Here is a 26,138-nt window from a genome sequence, read left to right on the forward strand (position 1 = left end):
TACTGAAGAGGCAGCCTTGCTGGATGACCTTGGGTGAGTCACGTCACATCTCTGAGCCTCTCGTCTCTCATCTACAAAAGGGCACCCATACATGTGTCGTCGGGATTCAAGGAGTTGAGATGTGTACACTGGACTGCACAGCACCTAACCCACAGCAAGCCCTGTCTACGCGAGAGCTATTCCCACCTACCATCGGCATCTTGAAGGAATCGTGCTTTCCCTCTGCTCAGCCAGCGATTGCTCCCTCCTCTCTCTGCAGTGCCCTGTCCACAGAGGCAAAAGGGAGAGAACTTGTGAGCCACCCCTGTTGGTGGTGCAGGACCCAGAGTAACCTTCTCCTCTTTCTTCCCCCCCCCCCCCCCCCAGCTTGGCACGTGAGGAGGACACGGCAGATGGCTGCCCGGGTGTGAAAAGAGGCTGCTTCTTCTTCTTCTTCTTCTTTTTTTTTAAGCAATGTTTGCCTGAAACCTGTTCCTCTCACGATTTATTATTAGGAGCTGGGCAGATGGTTCCAGCATGTTGGTTACCCTCCTGCTCCCTGTGTTCCCAAAGAAGAGGGGCAAATGGCATCAGGGGCAGTGTGTCCCCTGGTGGGGTTTGAGCAAGACTCGCCCAGCTTCAGCTGTGGGGGACCCCCTGGTCTGTAGGTATTCAGAGGAGAGGGCGACAGTGTTAACCCTACAAGTCCTCCAGGGCTGTGAGATCCCCTGCACCCCAACTCCCAGACCTCAGGGGCTAGATTCCTGAGGCAGAAACTACTAGCTCTGCTACCCACGGAGGGGTCCCCTGAGCGTAAAGCAGTGGTTGTGTCAATCATCAGAGCTCGGCAAAAGTTCCTCTTCAGCCGCTTATTAGCCTTAGACAAGTTGCTTCAGTTCGCTGGGCCTCCGTTTCCTCATCTGGAAAACAGAAATTCTAGAAGCCTCCTCACAGGTTGTTCAAGGTGTTAGGCGCTGAGCCTGGCACGTGGTAAGTGTTCAATAAATGGCGGCTGGTATGATATGGGTTGTTTCCTGTGGTGAAAGTCCCGTGTTTATAAGGGTCTGAGGAGTGTCCAGAATTGCTCTGTCTCCTAGATACACAGCACCCCCCACTCCTGGTCATTTTTTGTCCCTGTGGGGATGATCCCACCCACCACCTCCTGTTCTCAGTGATTGATTGGTCTAAGAATGGGCATGTAACCCAGATCTGGCCAAAAAGGAGAAATCTATTTCTATTCCTTTGGAACAGAAAGAGCTTGTCCATGTTCTTCTCTCTTCCGCTCTAGGAAATCATTGTGAAGGCATGATGGTTGGTGCTGCAGCAACAACCATCCTGTGACCACGAGGAGAAATACACTGTCCCATTAAAGGAGACCAAAAAAGAAAGATGGGAGGAAATTGAGGTCCGATTGACCGTTTGCCACCGCCCCATTCTTGGAACTGCCTACCTCTAGGCTTCTGGTTAAATAATAAGTATCACTATTGTTTGAGGCATTCTTATCAAGTATTTTGTTCATTGCAGCCTAGAGCATTCCTTTCTTACATAATCCACTGCCTTGGAAATGATTTTCAAGCAGCTGTTAGAGGCTAACAATATCAGAATCTCTGGCTGTTCCCTGAGATGTTCTAATCTAGAGGGTTTCTAGAGGGTTTGAGGACTAACTGAATTTTGGTAAATAATAGGTGGAGAAAAATATCTAATATTGGGAAATTCCCACAGGCGGGGAGGTGGGGTAAAGACAATGGTTCCATAGCTTGATTATCTCTGGGAGAGCCTTCAAGGTTGGGGTAGAAGCTGTAGCAGGATTCACCTGACCGCTAAGGTCTGAGCAAAGGACACTCGCTTTGGGATCTCTTTCAGCTCTGGAATTTCATACAGCTCCAACTTCACATCATCCAGGAGCTTTTCTAGATTCGCGGGTGTTTCTGTTCCTAAGTGGACCTGCAATGCGCCTTTCTAAAAGCATGACTCAAGTCAACCTGACATTCACTGAAAATGAGATTTTCCCCCTCTGAGCCTCAGTCTCCTCATTTGTAGAAGGGAGATACCCACATCCACCCTCAGCAGAAAATAATGCATATAACGCTCTTAGCTCAGTGGCTAGCACATAGCACGTGTTTGATGAATGTAGCTTGTTTGTGAATCAGGATCTTTCAAGTATCAGTTCATCTTGCCCTTGAATTATCTGGTATGTTTTGTGTTTCTCTCCAGGAGCTGGAGATAACACACACACAGAACCAGGCTCCCCAAGGATACTGGCTTCTCTCCAGTTCCCAGATGCCCAGATAGGCCTTTCCCGTTCTGTGCCCTCTGGGCTGGGCCCAATCCTGCAAAGAAATCTATCCCCATTCTCACAGAGAGGGCTTCAGAGAGTCCCACGCCTATCCTGGCCCCGGCCGCACCACCCTCTCATTAACTGGTCTCAAACTCAAGGCCTACAGGGCAAGTTCAAAATGCCTTCAGTTCTGCTTAGTAGACAGTGTTTTAAAATGAGAATGTGGGTCATGCACTCACTCTCCTGGCTGCAGGCTCCACTCCTCCCTACTGTCTAACTCCTCCCCCCGACCCTCACCCCCGCCCCCAATTCCACATTTCAGCAGGAATTTGAGTTTGCAATTCCTGGGAAGAACCTCAAAGCTGCCCACTTCTGGGGAGCAGTGTGTGTGATAGAAGGTGCTGAGAAATCCAAAGGTCCAGGCCAGGGAGAGCCAGGCCAGTGGGCCTCAGTCTGCCCACTCCTGTGTCTGTAGTGTGGAGCACATGATAAACTCTCAGCAAATGCTGTTTGAATGAATGAACTCTGCTCCTAGGTAGATAGCATCTTTACTGGCTAATGTTTAATTAGCTGGGGTACGGGGAGGCCTGCTCCTCCTCCGCTGCTACAATTTAACAATCTGCCTTTACTAGTAAAAGATCATGAAAAGATCAGGCCCCTGGGAGAAGCCACTACGTGGGTTATAAATGCCAGTTCTGAGAGAGGAGCCTGGAGAAACAGAGCCAGGGCTGCCTAACCTGGTGGAATGTTAACCAGAAGCTTGGGGCACCAGCCAAGCAGGGATGCAGGAACACCCATAAATTAAAATCAAAGCTGGGGGATCATTGTGGGGTGAAATGGAAGTCTGTGGGGCTTTCTTGGAGTCATCTCACACACTGTCATTTATGTTTCAGTGAAGGGGGCCATGGTTATTTCCAAGGTTAGGGCAACCCAAAGTCGGGGTGGGCTGGGGACAGTAGGGGGCGCTGTGGAGCAGCAGGTGCAGCCACACGGGCTGGAAACCTACCTGGGAGCCTGCAGAGCGCTGCAGCTGTGCGTCCTGCGCGCGGGGGCAACGCCCGGAGGGATTACCGCTGCGCTCGCTCGCGCAGCCCCGGGTCCGGGTGTCTCGGGCCCCTGGAACAGGCGCCATTGTGACCCGCACAGCCGGGCGTTCTCCTCTGGAACGCACTGGAAGGGCGCAGGGCCCACAGGTGGGGTCACGGAACAGGGGGTGATTGGGAAGCTTTGGGGGGACGTGGGGACGACATACTCCTCAGCGACCCCTTAGCCAGACCAACTTATTGACTCAGGCAATGCTCTGCTCTCCTTCCCTGAATCGGCCACTGACAGGCTCATTCACTGGCTTCTCCACGCACTCTCTCCTTACCGCCCCGCCTCCCGCTCACACTCAGGCATACTTACCTGCCTTACATGCACCAACTCTAGAGAGAATTTAAGAGAACTTCACCCGTGCAGGGGAGTCCGCCCACCAGTTTTCTTCAGGAGCACCCACTCCCACCACCTGTGAGCAGGACACGGGGAACCCCAGTCGGACCCGAGCATTTTTCAGGGGCCTAACCGAGTTTGTTGGTTTAAAAGATAAACAGTTTTTATACGCAAATACCCCTGAAATACGAGCCGACCACGACCACGTCCTCTGGGCCTAACTCAAGAACCAGCCACACTGCTGAAGGGAAATGACTTGGGGGGAGGGGGTACTAGTTTTCTATGGCAATTTCGATTTCATGTGATTTCTACCCTCCCTTCTCTAGCCCCTTGAGTGAACTGTCGTTCAGTCATACTAAGATGCCATTCTCTTATGCCTAAGCTCTTGGAACAAATGTGTCTTAGGACTTACCATAGTTGTTGGTTTCAGGAATGTAATATGGTGCACAAGAAAGCACGTTGTCCTCGATGTTGATGGCAGCCCTATTGTAACCATAAGGATGTTAGTGTGACAGTATTATGACCTATGAGGTTTGAGCAACAAGCCCAAATCAAATGTGCTAACATTTCTTCAAGGAAATTATGCATATTAATGCCAAGTAGAATAAATAAAGATTAGAAGTTGCCCCGTGTCATGCCTTGATGACTTACATGGAGTTGTCAACAAAAGTGCGGAAAAAGGAGAATCTTTATTCAGGTTTGCAAACCCAGGGAAACACAGCTTCAAGAGGAAATCAAAAGCATGCTCTCCCCACACAAGGGAGAACCTGCTTTTTATAGTGAAAGTTCCCAGGGAGTGGGTTTGGCTCAGTGGCTAGAGCATTGGCCTGCAGACTGAAAGGTCCCGGGTTTGATTCCAGTCAAGGGCACATGCCTGGGTCTCGGTCCCCAGTGTGGGGCGTGCAGGAGGCAGCCGATGAATGATTCTCTTTCATCATTGATGTTTCTATCTCTCTCTCTCCATCTCTCTTCTTCTCTGAAATAAATAAAAATATATTTTTTAAAAAGTTCCCACTCTGTTTCCTGATTGGTCCATTTTATGCAAGTGAGGAATCCAAATTTGCACAGACTGATTGGTCCAAAAAGCACTGTCTTGATTGGTCAGAGCAGTTCCGATTGGAGGGAGCAGGTCTCAGCCCATTGGTGGAAAGAGGATGCCAGGAGTTCCCTTATGAGCTGGCAGGAACACAGCAAAAGGCTGATAGCTCAGACTCTGGCTTTCCCTGAAATGCAGGATGTGTGGGAGGCCTCTGTGAGCAATGGCTGGCAGACTCAGGTTATGAATTTGTGCCCAGTTAATCACTAGGGGCCTTTCCTTCACAAGGTTCACAAGTGTTTTGGAACAAGTGTAACCATCCCAATTTTACAGATGAGGAAACTGAGGCTTGCAGAAACAGGCTGACTTTTGCAGGAAGTGGGGGAGCCAATATTTGAACCCACAGCTGTCTGTCTCTAGAGCTCCATGCTTTACCATAACCCCGAGTGAAGCCACAGTTCCAAACCTGAACAGTTCTTCTGGAAGCTGATCTCTAGCATCTGTCTGATGGGCCACTCCATACATAGCCCAGTGACTCACACATTTCAAGTGTCAACAACCGACAGATGATTAAGTTCAATTAGGTTCAGGACTTGTTAAAAATAGGCTTTCCTCAGAAGAATTTACTCTCTCTGTCTTTATGGGCACCGACTTCAGCATCCCCCATGCAGAGAAGTGCAAGGCTTTTAAAATTAGAACATGCCAGAATCAATTCTGCTAAAGGGATCTTTAGCTCCATCAGCAGGGCTTAGAGCAGAGTGAGATGCCAGCTTGCCAAAATGATGAGCCAGCGGTGAGAAATGTTGGCGATAGCACAGTCTACAGAATGGAGGAGGAAATTAGAATCAAGCTGCAGAGGGGCTGGGCAAAGGCATTTGGCCACAGACCAGCACGTTGATTGTCCAAGGGACTCTGTGCTTACAAGGATCAGAAACTCACTCGATATTATTCAAAATGATGTGTGTGTGTGTGTGTTTTTTTGCCTCTCAGTATCTGTTCCCCCCTCCTCCTCCTTCCTAGAAGATCCCAATTTAATTCAGGTAACCATCCCTCTCCCATTCAGCATATGTGACCAGGGGAAGTTTCACATACACAATAGATCTCGATCATTCTTAGCCAATCACAGCCATCCCTTGCCAATAATTGGACTTAGGACCCATCTGTGCACAGCATTCTCCTACAGACTGCAGCTGGTCCAGGAATAGGCACATAACTGACAGTGGCTTAATCAGATAAAAAGGAAGGACTTACAGTCCGGGGTTAGAGGAAGGATGCTTTTTCTAGCTCTGTGGATGGGAACAAGGAAGGATGTGGCCCCTGTTGTTGCTAGCAGCCTTCTTGTAATCATGAGGAAATCCAGCGTGAGATCAAAGCCTACACACTGTGGAGTCCAGAGAGAATTGCAGAACGATGTAGCTGGAACTCTGATCCACCTGAAGTTCACCTTGGCTTTGTACTTGTTAAAGGAATAAATACGTGTTCTTAATGTTTAAGACCGTCTGGATTTCGGTTTCTATTACTTGCAGCCAAAAACATGTTAAACTATATGGACACATTATTGCATGTAAAAATAATTACATTATTGCATGTAAGCGGGAGGCAGACCCTCCGGAGGAACAAGAACCAAGGACTAGAAAGCTGTCAGAAGGCAGCTCCTCTCTCCAGCTCTCTCTCTCTCTCTCTCTCTCTCTGGGACAACCTGCTCTTTCAACCTGGCCTCTTATTTTTAAAGACTATTTTCTCTGCTCTCCCCTCTTCCAATCAGCTTGCTTCTCATGAGTTCCCATTTAAGCCTCGTTTTTAAAAATCCGTGTCCTAATCTCAACTTCCCAGGAAAGAGAATCCAATTCACCCACTCTGGATTTGATGTCCGCTGCTGGTCCCATCACCTGGGCCAGGGGCATGATCAGGTGGCTGTGAAGATAATTCTCAAAAAATGGGACACGAGCAGGGAGGGCATAGTGATATAATGAAGAGAACACTGGACAAGGTGTTAAGATATCCAGGTTCTAGTCCTGCCTCCACCACTAATTTGCTGTGTGCTTAGAAAAGTCAGTTGACCTCTCTGAGCCTTCATTTCTTCAGAATGAGAGGCCCAAATTAAGAACTTTAAAACCTGAAAAGATTGTGAAATATTTCACCCCACCTATGGCATTCAAGATAAGAAGAGTACTAATCCATAGATAAGGGTCAGATGGTCTGACAGGATTCTGACTTCTTCCACAATGCTTTTTTTTTTTTAATCCTCACCTGAGAACATTTTTCCATTGACTTTCAGAGACAGTGGAAGGGAGGGGGAGAGACAGAAAGAAACATCAATGTGATGAGAGATACATCGATTAGTTGCCTCCCACATGCGCCCCGACCAGGGTCGAGGATCAAGCCTGTAACCGAGGTACATGCCCTTGACCGGAATCTGGTGAGTGGCCTAATCTCCATGTTGGCACGTCATGTCACCCAGTCCTCCCTCCTGCTTTGGCTGATTGGACAAGAGAGTACCTCATCCAGTTTAGACCAATCAGAGTTTCTTTCCCAGGAAATGGAATTTGGACACAAAATTTCCTGGGAAACAAAAGACTGATTAGTAGGTGTTGGGCACTAGAACAAGAAACTGTGAAGTCAGGGCTGGGGCAGCCACTTTTCCTGTGTATACACCCTGCTCAAAGGTTGGCCACACACAAAACCCTTCCCTCACGTCTTCCTTGCTAGGAAAATCCTGGTTTGTGTTCCAGAATTGGGTGAAGAACACTGAATCTCATAGAAAGTGAGCCTGTCTGAGACCTCAGGTGGCCAATGAGATGTGGGACAGGGGTGCTGGTTGACTGTCCGGTGCACAGAGCCCATGAGCTGAGAGGTACCTGGGCCCAGGGGCAGGGATTTGAGTTCCTTGCTTCGGCATGGCGTCTCTGGTGGTAGCTGCATACCTCCTGTCCAGATGGCCCTCACCCCAGCTCCTGCCCTCACTGTGCTTCTGTCACACCCGTTCCTTCCCCTGCCTCTTCCTACCTTTCCTGTGGTGATGGCTTCCCTCTGTTGCCGATCTCTTGGTGCCTCAAACTCCCCTCTGATGCCAGAACCCTGCCCACCCTCTGGGAGAAGTCCTTTCTTTAAAGTCCCCTGGCCCATCTGAGCTGTATTCACAGTTTTCTTCTTGGGCCTCGATGGTCACAGCTCCTCCCCATCTTCCCCAGTGACAAGCGGTGACAACCGAGGGACCTTCCTGGATTCAATGCTGTAGACACTCTGCCCTCCGGATGGGATGGGAACCAGCCTGGGAGTGAAGCCAGCATTAATTTCAATTTGGCATCAGGAGCAGGGCCAAATGCTTCCGTCTTTTTTGAAAAAGTAAATAACTGGACCCTCCCCACGCCCCATCTGTGTTATCTTTCTCTCCTGGTCCTGGTCCCCCCGGCCCTGTCCCCCCACAGCAAGGTTATGAACAGGTAGAGAATGCTGAGCTAGGGAGGGAGGGAGAGAGGGGCAGAGGAGGCTCTGGATGTTTCTAAGACCTTGTAATTTCCTAAGTGGTAAGAGCACTAGGAGCATCTTTTCTTTTTTTTAATTTTAAAATCATTTCAATTACAGTTTACACTCAACATTATTTTGTGTTGGTTTCAGGGGTACAGCACAGTGGTTAGACAATCATCTACTCTACAAAGTGTTCCCGCTGATATTTCCAGTACCCACCTGCACCATATGGAGTTATCACTGGGAGCATCTTTTGTTCTATATTTGGTCTTTGATCCTGGCTCCTGACAGAGTTCCTAAATCCTTTGCAATTTCCTGGAGTGTCGTTTGTCCAAATGAGGTGACTCTTGGAGGCTAGTCACCAGATTAAAAGTTTGGCATTTTCAGCACCACCCCCTATTTTCCAGAGAGGGGCTGGAAATGGAGTTAATGGTGGGTCATGCCCAAGGCACATCTCTGGAACAAGTGAGAAGTCCGATGCCATGGAACATCAGATTCTTTCAGGAATTGCCAATTGGCCCATAGTGGGAATATTTAGATATCAGAAGCATTCGTGCAAGAGAAAAGAGAGTACAGTGGTTAAGAGCAGGAAGCTGGAGCCACACTGATCAGGTCTGAATCTAGGGAGATCACCAGGCTGGTTTCTCAGACGGAAGCATTTCCTGGGACGTGAGACTTCCAGTGCTGAAACTGGGACAGTCGCTCACCCTATATTCCAATTCTACCACTCGCTAGTATGTAACTTTAGAGCAAGTTATGTGAATGCTCTGTGCCTCAGTTTCCCCATCTGTAAAATGGGGGTAATAACAGCATGTACTTCAAAAAGCTGTATCGCCCTAGCCAGTTTGGCTCAGTGGATAGAGCGTCAGCCTGCGGACTGAGGGGTCCCAGGTTCGATTCTGGCCAAGGGCACATGCCCTAGTTGCAGGTTCAATGCCCAGTGTGGGGCGTGCAGGATGCAGCCGATCAATGATTCTCTCTCATCATTGATGTTTCTATTTCTCTCTCCCTCTCCCTTCCTCTCTGAAATCAATAAAAATATATTTTTTTAAAAACTGTGTCAAGGTGTTTCTAAACTGCCCAAATGTTTGCCATTAATATGATTATTAAAACTTGGATTTCCAGATTTACTTCCCTTGAAAGATGGGAAGACCTGGCAACAAAGGACCTACATTCGTATTTACCTATTTATTTAGCAAATTTTCATATATAGTTATTTTTACTATATTTCAGAAACTGTTGTAGGCATTTGTGAACATTCATTCATTCAGGACATCTCCATGAGGTGAGTTCTGTTATTGTCCAATTTTACAGATTAAAAAAACAGAGGCTTGTGAGGGGAAGTGATTTGTTCAATGTCACACAATGAGTAAGAGGCCCAGTCAGGACCCAAATCCAGCCCAGCTGGGTCTATTTGGTGACAACCAGCCAGCACTGGGTCTTAACTGCCCCCTTGAGAAGGGCATGAACTCCCAGTTCACCCCAGTCCCCCCCCCCCCCGCCCCGAATTCCTATTCCCATTCCTTCCAGGCCCCTTTGAGCTTCCTGTCTTCCACCCTCACATCCCAGGGGGTCTCAACCACACTGGCAGCTTTTCTAAATTATCCCAGTGAGCAAGCCTGAGGTCACTAAATCCAACTTTCATTTCTTGGGTCCCAGGCTTTCTCAAAAACCGTCCTCTCCTCGGAGAGATTTAGATTAATCCCCTTACCCAGCGGCTCAGTGGCTCAGGATCAGGCGGAGGAGAGTCAGGTCACCTGCTTCAGCCTGGCCAGACTGGATTATCTGCCATGACCCCAAAATTCACTCATGCACACCTGCTCCTGAGACATTTGCTGATTAATAACAGCAGGGAGTTTGGAAATGGTGTGTTTTTCACCTTCTGAGAACATCTCTGGCCTGAACATAGCAGCCATCCTGCCCTGAATTTGCATCATTTGAAAGTGCCACCGTATTCCACATAATTTTAATGTCCCAGATAAAAGCTGATCAAGTCAATGGTCATCCAAGAATGTGAGAGTGGCCAGAATGTTCTGAAATCATCCTGCTCAGGGCCACATGATAAGCATCTGTCCAGTTTTCCTGCCTTCTCACAGTAAGAGCACCCCTGTTCCCTTGTCTACTCTCAGTTCCAGTCCGTGAGGTTTGGGGGGCTGCCCCCATGCTGTGTGGATGCAGGCAGCCTGGCCAATGGGAGCTGTATTCCTCTACCTACAGCCCAGCTTCTGTCTCAAGACTACAGCTCTTGCCAAATTCAAGGACAGCCTCTCCCCTCGCTCTTTCAGGACTGGGGTTCCCTGCTCCTGCCAGTCCCAGGAGCACCACCGTCCCCCGCTGGTTCCCTTTTCCCCTACCCACAGCTCTGTTACAAGCCCCTGCATTAATGCTCATCAGTCCCCCCGCCTGCCTCCTATGGGACCCTAACTGATTGACGCCCCTGGAGATGGATACTCCGGCAGCCCCTTCGAGAGCTGGACAGCCCTCTCACCCCCAAATCTGTTTTCTCAGATTTACCTCCTTATACTGGCTGAAGACTCATCTGCTTTTCTTCCATTGCAAATGCTGCTGTCACCCTCTCTCTTTTAGGGGTGCCTTCTTAGCTTCCAAGTGGGGTTCAACCTCCCAGCCAGCCTCTTCCTCCCTGTTCTGAATGACTTCCACTGTGCACCAGGCCCCGTGCTAGGGGTTGCACAGGCACGCGCTCCTTTGCCACATATCCCTGTGGGGAAATCCACATGGGGAAGTGGCAGCTTAAGCAATCTCCCAAAGTTCAGTCACGGATAAACCTTTTTCCAGATTTGGCAAATTGGTGGTGGGCAGGAGGGCATGCTGGCTCCAGGCTTGGGCTGTGGACTCAGAGAGACCTGAGCTCCAGCCCATTTCTGTGTGTGACTTAGGTAACTGACATACCTCTCTGGGCCCCCGTTTCCTTATCCAGGCTGCCAAGTGCCACAGCTCCAGGACACCATTCACGTTGGTGCGCCAGGAGGTGCCACTCACACAGACTACAGCGTGAACACCACCCCTGAGTCCTGCAACGAGTGGGTCATTGTTGTCAGGCCTCACTCAACAATCACTCCAACAGCCTTCCCCCATTTTAGAGAAGAGAAAACTGAGGTTCGGAGAGGTTAAATGATACGTCCCAGGTCACACATTCAATAAGTGGCTGAGCCAGGATTTGAATTGAGTCTCTTTTCATCCAGAGCCTGTGCGCTCTCTAAGCTGCTGTCTCCCCAGAGACCTCCAGTTTGGAGAGCTGCTACACCACAGGTCTTCATGGCCACAGTCCACTCCTAACCCTCAGGGCACATCTTCCCGTTAAGTGCACATTTCCCTTCCCTCCTTTCTCACCCCTGCAGAGCTCCATGCAGAACCCCCATTTTGCTCTTATCAGTCTCTGGCCACCTGGAAGGCCTTTCCAAACTCGACCTCTGATGTCTCCATCTCAAGACCTGACCAATGCCCTAGGCGGTTTGGCTCGGTGGATAGAGCAGTCAGCCTGGGGACTGAAGGGTCCCAGGTTCGATTCTGGTCAAGGGCATGTACCTTGGTTGCGGGCACATCCCCAGTAGGGGGTGTGCAGGAGGCAGCTGATGGATGTTTCTCTCTCATCGATGTTTCTAACTATCTCTCTCCCTTCCCCTCTGTAAAAAATCAATAAAATATATATATATTTTTTTTAAAAAAAGACCTGACCAATACTTAGTTCTCCATGGCTGATCTGTGGCAGACATTACTAATCAATCCCAGTACTTTTTCCCCACAGATCCAGGATGTGGCACTCCACCAGGCAGCCTTTACCAAATGATACAGACTATCTGTCAGGAAAGAAAACCACATGCGCTATTCCTTCCTCAGACTGTAATCTCCCTGAGAGCAGAAGTGGAGTCTTATTCAGCTCTGCCTACGGCCTGCCCCAACTTAGTAGTATGTTTTCATATATTAATGACTCAGGAAATGTGTGGGTGGGCAAATTTGGCTTTCCTTCTTACTAGCATGTGTTTGGGTAAGTTCCTTCATCTTTCAAATGTGAAACAGAAATGGAAGGTCAGAAACACAAACAGACTTGTCCAAGATCACAAAACCGGTAAGAAAGGGAACAAAATGATGTCAAACAGAGACAATAGGATCTCCCGCACTGTATGCCAGTGGAGATGTGGATCTATATAAAATTCTTATCACACTGCTTGGCACATCATGCCAGACTTCTGTTCCCTGACCCCAGCCTTGCACAAAATTGTCCTCTGGGGCTCTCTGGCCAGAGTCCTTCCTTGATATGAGCACACAGAAGGTTCCAGAAATCACAGGGTATTGGTTCATAGACATGTGAGAGTGCTCCCTCTGGAATACTGGAGCAGAGGAACCCTATGCTGGATTCAGGTGTTATGACATCATACTCTTGAGACATCAGTTTGCTCAATTAAGAAGCAGAGGTTGGAATGCTGATCCCAAAAGGCCCCTCTGACATTCCGAGCTGCCTTTTCCTGCTCCCTCCCTGCAGCCCAACGCAAGCTGGTGGGTGGCATGTTATGTAAGGAGCTTCCAGCCTGCTGTGCAACCCTAGGCTGCCACACAGCTGCAGGGAAAGCAGGGAACCCAGTGGCCGGGCCTGGCTCTGAAACAGATGACAACTTCCAGGGGGCCCTGGCTGGCCAGGGAAGGCATAACCACGATGGGCTACCCTTGTATGGATGTGTTCTTCTTCTTCCTGTTCTCCTTCCTCCTTTTCTTTCCTTTCCTTTCCTTTCCTTTCCTTTCCTTTCCTTTCCTTTCCTTTCCTTTCCTTTCCTTTCCTCTTTCTTTCTTTCCCTTTCTTTCTTTCTTTCTTTCTTTCTTTCTTTCTTTCTTTCTTTCTTTCTTTCTTTCTTTCTTTCTTTCTTTCTTCCTTTCATTCTAACCTACTCATAACCTACTGACTGAAACATGGGTTCAAATCCCAGCTCCACCAGTTACCTGTTGTGTGACCTTGGGCAAGCTGCTGAAACTCTCTGTGCCTCAGTTTCCTCTGATAATAACAGTAACAACCCTCACAGTGCAGCCTCACAGTCCCTGGCCTCACAAAACCTACAGCCTGGGAGAGGAGAGCAGCATTAAATAAATAACTATATAATTAACTGATTTCCTATCAGTGGGCTAAACACTATGAAAGATCATGGGTACATCTAGAGGGGGTTTCTGATCTCTTCTTGCCAAAAGGGCAGGGGAGTCAGGGATGTTTCCCAGGAGCAGTGGGAGTTTGCAATTGTGTCTGTATCGGCTTGTCTCTTTCACTAGCTTGTAAGCTGAAAGAGGACTGGGAGCATCTATATTTTATTTATTCATGTTTATCTGCTTTGGGAGGCGCTCAATAACTATAGTTAGATCAATGGATGAATGAATGATGTTCCACTGGGGATCAAAAGGATGAATTCGGAGTAAACCACATAAAGACAAGGGATGGAAAGGTTTCCCAGGTAGAGGGAACAGCAAATGCAAAGGCCCTGTGGCTGGAACCAGGTTGGAGTGTTTGAGAAAATGAAGGAAGGATGGTACGTCTGGAGCAAAAAGAGTCACAGGAAGAGCGGGGCAGGCCACACAGGGCCTTGGGAGCCACATGGTAAGTATTCTCCACCAAGTGCCCAGCCAGGGCTGCAATGGGGACCAAGCTGGAGTGTCAAATTCCAGCCTCCCCACTTTCCACAGCACGACAAGTCAATTAACCTCTAAGAGCCCTGGTTCCTTGTTTGCAAAGGAGAAATAATAATAGCTTATTGCATGGGATTGGCGAAGGATTATGGAATATAAAGCACGAAGCACAGTGCCTTGCACACAGATAGAACTCAGGAAACATAGCTGTGGTTGTAATTATAATGTCAATAGGATTGACCCAGGTCTCCTCGTTGTCTTTCACTGTCCCCTAAGGCTGAGTCTTCCCCTAAGGAGGGTCCCCATCTCCAAACTGCCCCCTATCCCCAGCAGCATAGCTGTTCTGCTCTCCCTGCTCATTCCAGGCTCTGGCTTCCTCAGGCCCTTCTGGGACTATTTTCCTTCAAGTTCCACTGTCAAGATTAGGAAGATGATTCCCTTGGAACAGGGCAGGATCAGCATCCACATTGCTAAGCAACCAGTTCCCATCCAGTTACCAACTGCAGCCTGGGATGAGCCTCAGCATTCTGGGGAGGGCCTCCTGGGGTGCCTCCAGGATTACAGGCTGCAACCAGGGCTGTGGCAGGAGAGAGCCAAGGCAGAGAGTTCACTTCGAGTCAGTAGACAGCAGTAGAAAGCCCATGGGAGCAAGGACAAATCCAAGTGCATTCAGATCCCAGCTCTACAATTTACCAGCTGTGCTGCCTCAATCAAGTCTGTGAATCTCTCTGAGCCTCAGCTTACTCATCTCCACAATAGGATGCAGGCCTAACAATAGATCCATCATGGGGATGACATGTACATGAAAATGCCCAGCACACAGTAGGTGCTCAAAGAATCTTGAAATATGGACACATACCCAGAGATGAGTCTACTAATCTTGTCACCCATCAATGTTAATAAAGTTCAAATTCGTCGCCTGCCCCGCATTGTCCCCTAACCTGATCCCCCAATTTTCTTCCGTAAACTACCTACTCGTCCAGGGTTTCTCATCCTCAGCACTACTGAGTTTTTTTCAAATGGCTTTTATTAGCATATATTTTCCATATTATACAATTCACCCATTAAAATGTACAATTCAATGCTTTTTAGTTTATTAACATGTTTCCTGCTGAAAATTGAATTCCTCTTATGTTAGAAGAGAGAAACTTTAGAAGGGACATTGGGGGACACATAACAGTCTTTGCCACAGCTCTCCGGACTCAATTCCTCTTCTGTGAATTGGAGGTAACACCATTTCTGCCTCATACAGTCCTTGTGAGAATTAAGTTCATGGGTATAAAAAGCTTAGTAAATTGGCAATAAATGCTAGTGATTATTATAATGATTAAACATCCTGGTAACAAATGAGCAGGAAGAAAAATAAGTCTGTTTTCTGTGCCAAGTAGGGTGTGCCCAGGTTCGGTCAGGTTCATTGATTGGGTAGATGACGGGGAGCTGCCCAGAAAGAACATTGGGACCTGCTTTAGCGCCCAGAAATCAGGCAGAGGTTAGTGTCTCTCTTTGCTCCTGGGAAGCGAGCCAAAATGCTCCGGAATAATCTGTGCTCCTGAGAGGCCAAAGGTGGCCCTTGAATTAACTTGCACAACTAATTTGCTGCTCCAACTTGTCTTCAGGAGCCTGGATGGAGTGAGCCTGGCTTCCTCGGAAACAGGGCAGGGTCTAATGATGGTAAATAGGGGCGGGGTGAGTGGGCATTGCCAACTGGGGAGAACCCCAGCAGGACTGGAATCCCAGGCCTTTTCAGAAGTTCCATGTGTGGGCTCTGACCTGGACAGGAAATCCCTTCTCAGGAGCAGAGAAGGTTTTTCTTGGAGGAGGGCAGTTTTTATTCTCTTCTGATTTCAAAATTAGCAGATTGTCTTGTATCTCCACCCACTAGCGAGTATCCAACAGGACCCAAAAGCACCCTGGAATTCTGCTGGGGGCTTCTCGTAATTTAGTAGGCACCAGGGGCTTGTTAAAAATGCAGGTGGAAGAGACCAGCCCCAAGAATTCTGATTCTGTAGGTCAGGGTGGAAACAGGAATCTTTTTTGCCCCTAATATCAGAAGAAAAACACATATGTGGGATTCATTTTGTGCTGGATTTATGCAAGTCCAGGAAGTCAATGGCAGTTTATTACTGGAGGTCTGACCCAGTTGTGGAAGGCTTCCTGGAAGAAGGGACATTTGAGCTGAGATGAACAATGGGTGTGACCCAGGCAAACAGTAGGAAGGGTATTCCCAGCAGCTAGGAGTAGGGCAGCCTTGCTGGCTGGGCCCCACCATGGGAGGGGGCATGACTGGAGCTAAGGCTGGAAGGTGGCAGAGGCTAGACAAAGCAGGTTTGGCGGGCTGCAGTAAGAATTTTAGTCCTCAGCCAGTGAGAAGACACTAAGTGCTGTGATCAGATCTGGAAAGACCGTGTTGAGGGATAGATTGGAGTGGGGAGAGAGTCACTGATAGGAAACCCCTTAGAAAGGATGGCTGTGTCAGCAACAAGTTCCCAGGGATTTTTACCTAGCTATCTCAGGTATCTCAGCTATCCCTGAGTGTCCCAGCAAGAGGCATTTCCTTGAGACTCAAATATTCAAACATCACCCCTCTCACCTCCCTCCCAGTCACTCTCTGACGCCTTTCCCTGCTTTGCCTTGTTTTTATTTTCATTGCCATTAATTTTTTCTGCTAGTATTTATTCATTTGTTTGTTGTTTACATCTCTGCTGTCACCACCACCCCTCCCCGCAGCATGTGAGCTTCATGAGGGCAGGACCATGTCTCCTATGCTCTTTGCTACAGAATAGTCCCTGCACCCTCACAGTGACTAACACACAGTAGGTGCTAGATAAAAGTACTGAATATGTGTGTGAGCAAATGAGAATGTGGGGTGTTAAGACAGCTTACTGCGGAGAGTTGGACCCAGGCTGGCCCTCCAGGAGATGCTAGCATTTAACAAGAGCTCTCAGCTCAATTCTGAAATACAAGGACTCAGAATCTCAAGGCTAGAGAGGGTTAACCTCCTTCTGAAAGGTTCTGAAGTCCAGGTAGTTGGGGAAAGCTCTCCATTTGGCAGATGAGAACAAAGAAGTAACATAACTCAGCAGAGACCTCAGACCCAGGCAGCTGAGGGAGGAGTGAATTCTCCAAAGATGCTCAATTCTCTTAGTCCCACACACCCATGGGTCTGCAATAGATAACGAGTTGATAATGACATTAATGTAACACACTACTGGATGCTGTTCAGAGCACTTTACCACATTAACTCATTTCATCCTTACGACATCCCTATGAGGTAGGTAATGTGGTTCTCCCCATTATACAGAAGGGACAGTCAAGGCACAGAGAGTGTAGGCAACTTACTAAGATGACAAAGCCAATGGCTAAGCAGGAACTGGAGCAGGTGATCCTGGGCATTTCTTGCCACTCAGGCAGACAAAATGCCACCAAGAGCTTCTGGTCCCAAGACCAGGGTTGGGCTGACCCATGCCTCCTCTCCTATTTCTTGAATTCCCATTCGGACCACAAATTTACCTTCATGCGTTGTTCCCTGGTGAGAGGTACCCTAATGGTCAGATAGACTTAGGCTCAAATTCCAGCTCAGCCACTTCCTAACTAAGTGAAGAGAAATAAGTGACCTCACCTTTCTGAGCCTCAGTGGCCACATCTGCAAAATGGAGCTGATGATGTTTCTCCCTGGGGAACACTTGTGAGGCCTGGGTAAGAAAATTGCCTAGGTGACAAGGCCAGTGGCCATGCACCCAGTTGCCTGTATGTCATGCGTGTGGAGGAAATGGTCAGTGTTTGTCCTCTCAGTCCCCTTCTGCTTCCCCCCAGGCCACATCTCACCCCAAAACACTGACCTGGCCAGAAGTTTCCTGTTTTCCAGAGGATCAAAAGAGGATCAAAGTCGGGCAAATTAAAGGCCCAGGAGGATCCCTTCAGGCTACACCAGTTTAGCAATCCAGGCAATTAAAGAAATCTCTTGGATTTGAGTTACAAGCAAATCGGATCTTTAAAAAAAATAAAGTCCCAAACTCTGAACTCCACAAGGAGCTAAATCTGGTGCCCCACAAAGCTATTTTTTTTAAATATATTCCATTGATTTTTCATAGAGAAGAAGGGAGAGGGACAGAGAGCCAGAAACATCGATGAGAGAGATCGATCAGCTGCCTCCTGCACACCCTCCACCGGGGATGCGCCCGCAACCACGGCACACGCCCCTGACCGGAATCGAACCTGGGACCCTCGAGTCCACAGGCCAACGCCCCATCCACTGAGCCAAACCAGCTCGGCAAAGCTATTTTATTATTTTTTTAAAAAGTTCTTCGGGTGTCGGTATTATTGAGAGATTAGAGTTTTGAGTATTTGTATCTTAGGGCTGCCCAATCCTCTTAAATGCCTCGAAGTCAAAGGAAATGTAAAGATGCTGGTTCTCAGACAAATGTCCTGGAGGGACATTGCCCCAACAACTGGTCTAGATGTTTCAAAATGTCAAGGTCAGCCCTGCAAGTGTGGTTCAGTGGTTGAGCCTCGACCCATGAACCAGGAGGTCATGGTTCGATTCCCGGTCAGGGCACATGCCAATGTTGAGAGCTCAATCCCCACTGTGGGGCATGCAGGAGGCAGCCGATCAATGATTCTCTCTTATCATTGACGTTTCTATCTCTCTCTCCCTCTTCCTTCTTCTCTGAAATCAATAAAAATGTATTTTTTAAAAAGTCTCATGTCTTTACATAGTTCATGTTTTTAATTTTTTTTTAAAATGTCAAGGTCATGGACAAAAAAAAAAAGAAAGGAAGGACCTGAAGAACTGTTTCAGATTAAAAGAGACAAAAAAGAAATGGGCACAAAAAGCACTGGGTCTTCTGGATTATTTTAAAAAGGGACAATTAGGGAAATTTGCTATTCACTGTGGCTTAGATAATAGTATTGCATTATATTAAGTGTCCTGAATTTGATAATTATGCTGTAGGTATGTAAGAGAATTTCCCTGTTCTTAGAAGATAACCACAGGTAAAGAGGCATCACATTTGCAACTTCTCAAATGATTCAGAAAAAAAAAATGCATATTTATATACAGAAAGAGAGAAATGGTAAATGTGGCAAAAATTGGAGTAAAGTGTATACACAAGTCACTTGCACTAGGCCTGCAACGTTTGGGCAAGAATGGAATTATTTCAAAGTGAAACATTTCTTTACATGTCAATTCGTAAAGCCCATCCCCCAGCGGATCCCAACACACAGGGAGTCTGACTGTAATTCCTGCTCTGCAGAAAGCTGGGGCCTCCCTTCCCCATCAGGCAGGGGCACACACCTGTGGTTTTTACCCTCCTTTCTCCGCTGTTCCAGGCAATAATGAAGGAGCCACTAATGGAGACTTTTGCAAGCCAATAGCCTGAGAGGTTCCTCCAGACTTTTCCCAAGAGCAGAACATGCTCCAAGCCTCTAACCCACTTATAATCACATGACTTCAAATGCAATTGCTAAAGACAATCTGCTGGGGAAGGGAGATAGAAATACACAGGGGTGAAGAAGGAGCCCACCAAGACAAGCAAAAGGCTTCTGTGTATGTGTTTCATCAGAGATAACCATGACATCACTTGGCTTTAATCCTCCTTAGTCATTTTCATTTGGGACACTGGCAGTAGCTGCCTTTTCTTTTATGTATATATATATATACTAGTGGCCCTGTGCATGGATTCGTGCACATGGAAAGGAAATTAGAAGAAATATTTTAATATCTCTATTCGCCCTTTCTCTATAATAGAAGTGTCAACCAAATTCACAATCAACAATGACAGATTGAAACACACGTGTGCGACTGGCGCCAGCAAGAGCTTTATATGTATCGCACATGCGTGAGTCAACATATATATATATATATATATATATATATATATATATATATATATATTAAACTTGCTTAATTAGACCTGCTTTCTGATGTAGCTAAACTTTTTCCAGACCAGTGAAGCACCCCAATTTCTCTTTCAGGTAATTGTCAGCAACACAGCAATAAATATCAACACAAAGCAGATTATTATTGTAGATCATGCAGGGAAAAGAAAGGGTAAAATATTTTTAAAAATATATTTTTATTGATTTCAGAGAGGAAGGGAGAGGGGGAGAGAGAGACAGAAACATCAATGATGAGAGAGAACCATCGATTGGCTGCCTCCTACATGCCCCATACTGGGGATCGAGCCTGCAACCTGCGCATGTGGCCTGATTGGGGATCAAACCATGACCTCCTGGTTCATGGGTCGACACTCAACCACTGAGCCACACAGGCTGGGCACAGCTGCTTTTCTTTTCTTTTCTTTTTTTAAAACTATTTTTATTGCCGAAACCGGCTCAGTGGATAGAGCGTCGGCCTGCAGACTTTAAGGTTTCGAGTTCGATTCCAGTCAAGGGCATGTACCTGGGTTGCGGGCACATCCCTAGTGGGAGATGTGCAGGAGGCAGCTGATCGATGTTTCTCTCTCATCGATGTTTCTTTTGTTGTTGTTGTTGTTTTTAATTCTTTATTGTTGAAAGTATTATATATGTCCCCGTTTTCCCCCATGACCTCTCCCAGACTGCCCCCACCCACCAACACCGTCCTTCACCTCCCTATTGACTGTGTCCTTTGGTTATACTTACATGCATGCATGAAAGACCTTTGGTTGATCTCTTGCCCAAGCCCCTCCCAACCTCTCCTTACTTCCCTCTGAGGTTTGATGGTCTGTTCAATGCTTCTATATCTCAGGACCTATTTTTGTTAATCAGTTTATATTGTTCAATATATACCACAAATGAGTGAGTATACCGAGCTCACTGGGGCTATGGCCTCCTCTCTGCGTCCCGCAAGGAGTGGGAGACTTGAACCAGTTTGTGCAAACTAGGAGGCGCTTTCGGGATTAAAGAAATAATGAAAGACAGACATAAAATAGATTAAAAGCTTGGGCTGGGTGTGATGCCTGCCCTCTGGAGGGACGGAGCATGCAGAGACTCTCATCGATGTTTCTAACTCTCTATCTCTCTCCCTTCCTCTCTGTAAAAAATCAATAAAATATATTTAAAAACAAAACAAAACTATTTTTATTGATTTCAGAGAGGAAGGGAGAGGAAGAGAGATATAGAAACATCAATGATGAGAGGGAATCATTGATTGGCTGCCTCCTGCAGGTTGGACCAAGCCCACAACACAGGCATGTGCCCTTGACCAGAATCGAACTTGGGACCCTTCGGTCCACAGGCTGACGCTCTATCCACCAAGCCAAACCGGCTAGGGCCAGCTGCCTTTTCTTAATACTTGGGAGGCACCAACAGCTCAGCTCAGTGTTAGTGTTCAAATATGCCAGGGGGCTATCTCACCAAGATAAGGCTGCCACTTGTAAGTGGAGTCTCAAAATGGAATAACCAGACATTGTGTGCCTGCTACCAGTATATAAGAAATATGGGGACTAACATTAAATGATACATGGGAATGTAATTAGCAAAAACCTAAATTGGAATAAACTAAAGAGCCAATGACCTAGTGTCTTTGGCAAGTAAATGACATTTTATAAAGGAGGGGAAATTATGTAGATTTGTATCAGTTATCTGTTTTCCACTACACTAGAACATAGCTGCAAGGGAGGCGGGAGATTCACCATAAGCTCAAGAAGAAGACGGACTGGTGAACATTTAGCATTACCTCTATCACAATGGCCCTCAAATGGCTGAAATTTGAGAAAAAAACTTTCTAAAAGATGGAGCCCAAATGCCTCACTGTGGCACACAGAGGTCTTTACAATCCTGACTGTATCAGTCATGGTTTGACCAGAGAACCACTATGAACACCACAGTAGAAAGGATTGATTACAAGGATTAGACTGCACATTATTGCAGGAGCTGGTAGTCTATTCAATGATCTTGTCTCTGCATTCAGCTATCAAGGAGGAAGTCTGGGCACGAATGAGCACAAAGAACCTGGGAGGATGAACTTGGAGCCACAATGACAACTGAGAGGACCAAGTAGAACCTGTGTCCATAGTGCCTGGGGCCCTGCATCAACCTTCAGAGCACAAAAAGTGTGACTTCAGATTCACTTCCACCTTCCAAATCTCACATAAATTTCTCTTGTGAACAATGCTAGCCCAGAACCATACAGGGAAGCTAATTCTGGAAAAAGAGTTCTAGCTTAGTTGGATACCATACAAGCTACTTCATGGGCCTGTGGAACACTCTAGCCTCATTCCCCACCACTCCCCAGCTCATATCTTCCATTCCAGTCAATGACAAATACTTGCATTTTCTCAACTACACCAGCCATTTCCTCACTTTATCCATGCTGTTCCCTCTCCCTGGAATGTTCTTTCCTGTCACTATCTTCTGCTCAACTCTCACTCAGCCTTCGAGATCTGGTCAAATGTCACATCCTCTTGGAAGTCTTCCCTGAAGTCTCCATGCAGAGATGGGAGCATTGCGGAGTCATAAATACAGTGGGAGGTTGTGCAATACGCCATGCGATCCTTCTCCCTAAGCCTTGAAATCTTCAGCAAATTTGCTAAGTGCATGAAATGCTGAGTGTGACTGGATTTCTTCTCAAAAATAGGGATGAGGCCAGACTTCTCATCGGAGTTTGACTCAGGCTAAAAGCAAGATAGCTCTCATAGACACATGAGCCTGAGACAGGGACACCCATGAGGAAGAGAGAAGCAAGAGAAAATAAGATACAGGAACAGGCAGAAATTGTGGGGAGATTTAAGGTGGCCCCAGATTTGGGGGTTTAGGTCTATGTCATGTTTAACCAGAGCTCAGAAACAAGGTGTGACAGATTAGATTATCATTCTCAATTCTTCACTCCCTTCTCCCATCTAATCTTGAAGTACATGAGATGAAGCAAGTTTATTTCCCTGGCCTGTTGATGTTGAACTTGGACTTGGCCATATGATTTTTTTTGGCCAATAGAATGTGAACAGAAGTGATATGCTAGTTCTGAGCCAAGGAGTTAAGAAACTTTACCTGTGCCTGCTTGCCCCTTTGTACTTCTGATATTTAACTCTCTGATTCAAAGAAGATGAAAGACACATAGAATAAACATGTAAAACGTACCTGAACTGAACTCCAGCCAGGAGCCAAGGCCAGGTGATTCCAGCAGAGCTACATAGCAAGAAAAGAAAATGTTTGTTGTTACTGGATTGAAATATAATTCATGCCATAACATTCACCCATTTAAATAGTACAAATGTAATTGGGGTGTTATTGTTTTTTTAGCATATTCACAGTTGTGTAACCATCACTACAATCAATTTTAGAAATTTTCATCATACAATAAGAATATTAGCTGGGTAGAGGTCTCATCAGAGACTCAAAAGGGGAAGGACCTGCTTCTAAGCTCAGTGAAGGTTGAGGATTCAATTCTTTATGGGCTGGTTGTGGACTGGAGGTCACCCTCAGTTTCTTGCCACGTGGGCCTCTCCATATGGCAGCTTACTTCATCAAAGCCAACAAAGGAGAGTGATAATAGGGAGAGTCTGCAAGCAAGGCAGTTGTTATAATCTTGTGCGAGGAAATCACAGATGTGAAATCCTATCACCTCTGCTGTATTCTATTAGCTAAAAAGCAAATTACAGGTCACACTTAAGGAGAGAAGATTACACGGGAGTGTGAATGCCCCCAGAACCACAAATGGGAACACAAAGAGAAGCCTGAGAGTTCCTTATGCATTCATGCTGTCAGTTAACTCATTTGTCTCTGTTTTTATCTAAGTACTTCCAACTCTCAAAATTATCCCTACACTAAAAGCGTGTCCATCTCCAACACTGGCAGCAGCACAACTTATGAACCTTCACTGCATTTGGACACAAATGGTTTTTTGGGGTCACAATTTAAGAGATGTGGAGTAGCTGGTCACTGGGAACACAGAAGTGAGTTATGTGTGTTCTCTGACCTCCAGGAGCTCCAGTCTGGAGCAGAAAGCATTTCATGGCATTTCACAGCCTCCCTAAAACTGCTCCCAGCATAACCCACATGTGGTTCGGACCCCAGGACCATCCAGAGACCAGTTTGAGCACACTGTTCTACCCCAAACCACAAATCTAACCTTCAAAGCCTTGATGAATAGCAGGTCTTGCTAAAGTTTCCAAGTGGAGACCATGGATGATATTATATCACACATTACAAGCCAAATGTTCTCAAACTTCTTCCTATATTAAACTTCCCTCTCCTCAGTCTCTACAATTCAGGGTGTCTCTCTCGCTCCTCCCATGCTAAACATCTTTATTATTCTGTAAGTGCATTTTTGCTTTTATATCCCACTTGGCAAAACAAAAGCCTCCTGAGAAACCAAACCACTATAAATGTGAGTGGATGGGGGTTTGCCTCCTTGGTTCTGAGGCAGTTCCATCTGAGCCCTTATGGCCTTGAATGAGGTACTTACTGTCCCAGTTTCCTGGCCTTCATTCTGGCAAAGGCCCTAAAGGGAGAATGGCAGCTCCCTGTGGACCCTAGCCAAGCTTTTGAAGTTCTTGGAGGAAGGAGTCAGGCCTCAGAAGGTCAAAAGCCATGTGGACCCTGGCCGGTTTAGGTCAATGGGTAGAGTGTCAGCCCACAGACTGAAGATTCCTGGGTTTGATTCCAGTCAAGGGCAAATACCTCAGTTGCAGGCTTGGTCCCTAGCCCTGGTCAGGGCACATGCAGGAGGCAACCAATCGATGTGTCTCTCTCACACTGATTTTCTCTCTTTCCGTCTCTCCCCCTCCCTTCCACTCTCTCTAAAAATCAATGAAAAAAATATCCTTGAGTGAGGATTAACAAAAATAAAGTAAAGCCTACATTAAAAAAAAAAAAAAAAAAAAAAAAAAAGCCCTGTGGACAGCATCTAAGACCCGGCTTCCAGAACACTGAAGTCACCTCAGCCAGGGTCCCTTGGGACAACTCAGAGTTTGAGGCTGAGCTGCTGGATATCTTGGTCACCATTCTGGAAGCCAGTCCTCCACCCTAGGCGACCTGCACCCTCACCCTCCTGTCCGTTGAGAATGGGTCTGTCTTCACTTGCTCCCCACATAAGTTCCTGCAGTGGCTTTAAATACCATCCGTAGGATGACTCATCAGTCTCCTGCCTGACTTCTCCCCTGAGTCCCAGACTCATTATCCAGCTGCTAGCTGATATGTCCACTGGGATGCCTAATGGGCATAGCAACTTCCTGTGTCCAAAATGAAACTCCGTTTCATCCTCCTCGGTCCCTAACCGCCCTCACCAAAACCTACTCCTCCCCCATCTTCTCCCTTTCAATAAGTGATTCCATCATCATCCACCAAGTTGCTTCAGTCAGAAACCAAGGAGTTATCCTTATTCCTCCCATCACCCAACTATATTTATTTCATCTGCAAATTTTTTGACTTTCCTTTCAGAATGTACCCCCAATCTGTTTTCTCCCCTTTATCTCCATGGCTCCCACCTTCTGTCCAGGACACCTTCTATCTCAGGCCAGGTGACTGCAGTGGTCTCCTCACTATGCTCCCTGCTTCCTCTCTTGCCACCCCACAGAGTATTCTCCACACAGAAGCCGGAGAAAAGGTCATCCCCCTACTTGTATCTTTCAACTCTCTACACGGTTGTCAAGCCCCTGCATGATTTGGCCCCTGCCTGCATCTGAACTTTTAATTCCAACCACTCTCCCTCCTTTTCTGCTCTAGCCACACTGAAATCCTTTGTGTTTAAACCCACCAAGCTTGACCCAACCTCAGGGCCTTTGCATGTCCTGTTTCTCTGCCAGGAATCCTCTCTTCCCTACCACCTACTGTGTCTGTGTAGCTAACTAGCTCCTTCTTGCCATTCCAATCTCAGCCCAAAGGTCACTTTCTTGCAGACCCTATCTAAAATTGGCCCACCCACTCTCTCTCCCCACCACTGCCTAGTACCTCATCTTATTATTTTGCTTCCACAGTTCCTATTACTCTCTAATTAACTTATTTTTGTGTGTTTGCTTGCTTATTTGTTTAGCTTGTCTTCCCACTAGAATTTCAGCTCCACAAAGTCTGCTTGGCACACTGCTCGATTCCTAGCCCCTAGACCAGGGGTGGGCAAACTTTTTGACTCGAGGGCCACAATGGGTTCTTAAACTGGACCGGAGCGCCGGAACAAAAGCATGGATGGAGTGTTTGTGTGAACTAAATATAAATTCAAAGTAAACATCATTACATCAAAGGGCACGGTCTTTTTTTTTTTTTTTTTAGTCTTATTCATTTAAAACGGGCTGGATCCGGCCTGCGGGCCGTAGTTTGCCCACGGCTGCCCTAGACCAGTGTCTGAAAGGACCTGCTCAGGAAATATCTCTCAAATTCATTCATGCAGTCAGTCAGTCCACACATATTTAT

At 46.9% G+C, this 26,138-nt stretch overlaps 1 protein-coding gene across 1 annotated transcript in view; it reads left to right on the plus strand.

The window, feature by feature from the left end:
* Nucleotides 1-26,138, plus strand: part of PHETA1 (PH domain containing endocytic trafficking adaptor 1) — a 396,663-nt gene that overhangs the window by 326,134 nt on the left and 44,391 nt on the right. The window lies entirely within an intron of this gene.

This window comes from Myotis daubentonii, chromosome 19 (genome assembly GCF_963259705.1).
Source record: "Myotis daubentonii chromosome 19, mMyoDau2.1, whole genome shotgun sequence".
NCBI lineage: Eukaryota > Metazoa > Chordata > Mammalia > Chiroptera > Vespertilionidae > Myotis > Myotis daubentonii.